Source organism: Heloderma suspectum, chromosome 6, assembly GCF_057233095.1.
Source record: "Heloderma suspectum isolate Gila_16-S chromosome 6, 16-S_ref, whole genome shotgun sequence".
Taxonomy (NCBI): Eukaryota; Metazoa; Chordata; class Lepidosauria; order Squamata; family Helodermatidae; genus Heloderma; species Heloderma suspectum.
The window spans coordinates 121160571-121164265 of record NC_139463.1 but is presented as its reverse complement, the minus strand read 5'-3'; positions in this window follow the sequence as shown (position 1 = coordinate 121164265).

The window sequence follows — 3695 nt, the reverse complement described above, 5'->3', positions numbered from 1 at the left end:
CATGAAGTGGGGTGGACGGTACATGAGCAGAATCCCCAGACTGCCCTTCGGGCCCAACCTCCAGTACATGTACTCAGCAACCTTGGTCTCCTGGAGAGGGGGTCTGGTGAAGAGCAAGGACTCCCAGTAGATAACAGCCACTCCCCCTTCCCTATCCCCATCCCTTGGCTGCTGTGCATATGAATATCCATCCAGGCACATGGCCGCCAAAGTTGGAGCAGCGGCCTCCACCAGCCAGGTCTCCGTAATACATGTCAGGTCTGCACCCTCATCCAGGTGGAGCAGATGAGATGGGGCAAAGAAAGGCTGGCGTGGAATGTCAATAATATCTGTTCTGCCTTAGGTGTTCGTGGTTTGTGGGTGGCTCTCTGGTGCCTCAACATTATATGCAGTGACAGGTTCTTCTCTGGAGATCTAGTGGGATCCACGTGCCGTGTCTCTTGCACAGTAATACTTGGCTGTGTCCTCTCCTTTTTGGCTGTTCATTTGAAGATAGAAGTTGGAGCCATTTTTTGAGGCACTGAATTGCCCTTGGATTGCTGGGGAATAAGAATTGTATCAGGAAGAAGTACCATAATAGAGCACAGGGTGCCAGCTTGCATTCTTTTTCTCACCTCCCCTTTTTTTTCCTTAGGCAGTTTTATAGCCAATATCACTACCATTTTTTCCTCTTGCAAGGAAGACCGGTGGTGCCATCCAGAACTCTGTTACTGCTGCTGTACTGCCAAAGCTCATGACAAGTTAAAAGAGTTAAGAAATGAAAGGAAGGAAGGAAGGAAGGAAAGAAGGAAGGGGCAGAAGGAGGGAGAGAGAAAGGAGAGAGAAAGGAGAGAGAAACTAGAGGATATAATTGTAACTCCCCTGCTACAATTATATCCTCTAGTCTCCCTGGAAAACTCTTTCAATTGTCAAACTCAGGCCCTTGAAAAGGAGCAGAAAGAGAAGATGGAGGTGGGTGGCTATATCTCCTCTGGAGCAAAACATTTATTCCCCTGAGACCACCATGGAAACCGAAGATGAGGCAGGGAGCTGCATTTGAAAAACCTCCTTAACATTCTTAAAGGAACAGAAAATGTATACTGAATTGAATATGGAAACCCTATAAAAGCCTTCCTCACCCAGTGCCTCCTATATATTTTTTGTACTTCAATTCCCATCAGGCCCAGCCAGCATGGACAGTGGTCAAAAATGGTGGAAGTTGTAGCCCAAAAATCTGAACAGTGCTAGGTTGAGGAAGGCTCCCCTATGAGAAAGAGGTGTCTGTGGGGAAAGAGGGAAGTAATTCTGATCTGGTCTAGTGCATTGGAATGGGAAGAGCCTGGAGGAAGCCACAGTAGGTTGGAGCTGGGCCAAAGAATGCCAGGTGTTGACTGTTAATCACAACTGCATAATTTCTTTGCTTGGTACATCTGCTTTGCCTTTTGTGTTTTTGGTCTGCAGATCTCTGGCACCCCCTTTCAGGAATTCTCTCTATAGTACATGCAGTGACAGGTTCTTGTCTTGAGATCGAATAGGACCCACACACTGTGTCTCTTGCACAGTAATACATGGCTGTGTCTTCTGCTTTCAGGCTGCTCATCTGAAGATTGAAGTTGGAGCCACTCTTGGAGGCGGTAAATCGCCCCTGGATTGCAGAGGAATAATAACTTTGCCCAGAACCTGTACCGTAATAGTACACAAGCCATTCCAATCCTTTGCCAGGTTTCTGCCTGATCCAGTTCATCCAGGTACTGCTCAGAGTAAACCCAGAGACAGCACAAGTCAGTTGATGGGATTCCCCAGGTTTTCTCAATACTGCCTCTGGCTGGGTCAGGACCACCTGTGAGAGGACACCTGTTTGGGGGACAATAAACAAAAGTAGCTAAGATAGGAGAAGCAGCAGCCCGCAGCTTTCACAAAACAACTGGAATTGAATGGCAGAAGCCACTGAAATGTAAATCCCAACACACATGAGGAGGAGGCAGCCAGCGCAATGATGATTGGCACAAAGGGCGGCATAGCGGAGGAGGGAAGGGATGGATCTCAGAAGACTCTGTGAGCTTTGCCAGGAAGTCTGGGTGAGGGGGAGGCTTAGAAGGTTTAAGTAGGAAGCAAAAGCACTCTTGCCTTTGCATAAACTCATCTGCATTAGCAGAGTCAGTATTAATAGAGGATCAAAATGGCTTAGAAACAAAGAATTCCAGATAGTGATCAGTTCTAGAAATGGGGAGTAGTGACAGTTCCTGATTTTGGGGGGCCTTCAGACACGATGCCCTCAATGGGCCCACTTCTCCTTTCCATGCTATCACCCTCTCACTCTCCCTTTACAAGACAGGCTAATGAGGTGGCACCAGGGACTATGGATCCTTCTCATCCCAATTGGTTGCTCCATTGTGGTCTTCCTCTGACTAGAGGAAGAAAATTGGTGTCCATGGCATGAGGAACAGCAGCAGGTCTTGGACAGATGCCTAATGATGCCAACCTCTTATAATGGTCCTGAGGGGAAGAGTTCCAGCTGGACTGTGATGTGTGATTGGCCAATAGGCATGACAGTACAGGTCCATTTCTGTAGTAAGTTTGATACCCCCAAACAGGCAAGGAGTGTAGTGAGTTTCCACAGCCATGCCCTGCACAGTTTATTGAATTTATAATGGCCTGTCTAGTACAGAATAAAGGACACTTTTTGTTTGTTTGTTTCTTACAGTAGGCCCCACATATATTGGGGAGCTTCTGTAGGCTTCTGTCACAGAAAGGCAGGTATCAAACAGGCACCGGTCTATATGTTAACAATTGTCAGCTGTCTGATGCTGATAAGGCTGTAATCCTCAAGTCAACAGTTATGCAGCTGCCTAATGGATGTGATATCTTATCTCACTAAGGAAATGAGGAGGGTTTCTTCCACCACCACCACCACCCCTTGTTGGAATGTTGGGACCTCTTGGTCATAGGAGAGGTAAATCATTTCCCTCTCTGCAATGTTTTGAGCACTTCATAAAATATCAGAAAAGAGTAGAAAAGGTTGGGCTGAGGCCTGACCAACTTGCTCCATGAGGGAAAACATGCATAACCAGGTTGGAGAACTTTGGTCCTAGGAAGGACATCTAGCATGCTGTTAGTAAGGACCCGGGCATACATTCAGCTGAAGAGATGTGTGAACTGTATTTGCATTTCTTTTCTACATCTGTTTTCCATCAATAGATTGTCATTCCTTTCACAAGTGGTCTAATTTCATCTTGGTAATCCAAAGAATCTATTTGGACTGGGCCCTGAGTAAATCAGGCCTCCAGATTAATATTGCCATACTACACCTGTCCCGTTCTGTGCTCTGTAGCTTAATCAGTAAGATAAATTACCTTAAGGAAGTTAATGGGAGGAAAGTTTCCCCACCCCTCCTCATGCCTGTAGCCAAAATCACACCCACAGTGGCCTGCCTGGAGCATTTTCAGATCTTCCTGATCAATGTGGATGAGCACGCATTTCTTTTGATCCCAGCCAGTGTTTTAGTTGAGCAGGACATCACTCAAGTAACTAGGGAAAGAAAGTAGTACCAGCAATCCAAGTGGGACCAGGTGTGTGATTATGCCAGGAAGAACGGACCTGGGAAATCCTTTTCCATCATGTTTGACCCCGAAGTACTGATTGGTGGAATCTGTAGCAAATCCTTATTCTGTTATTTCTTATTAACACTACATTTATATCCCATCTTTTTTCCTCCA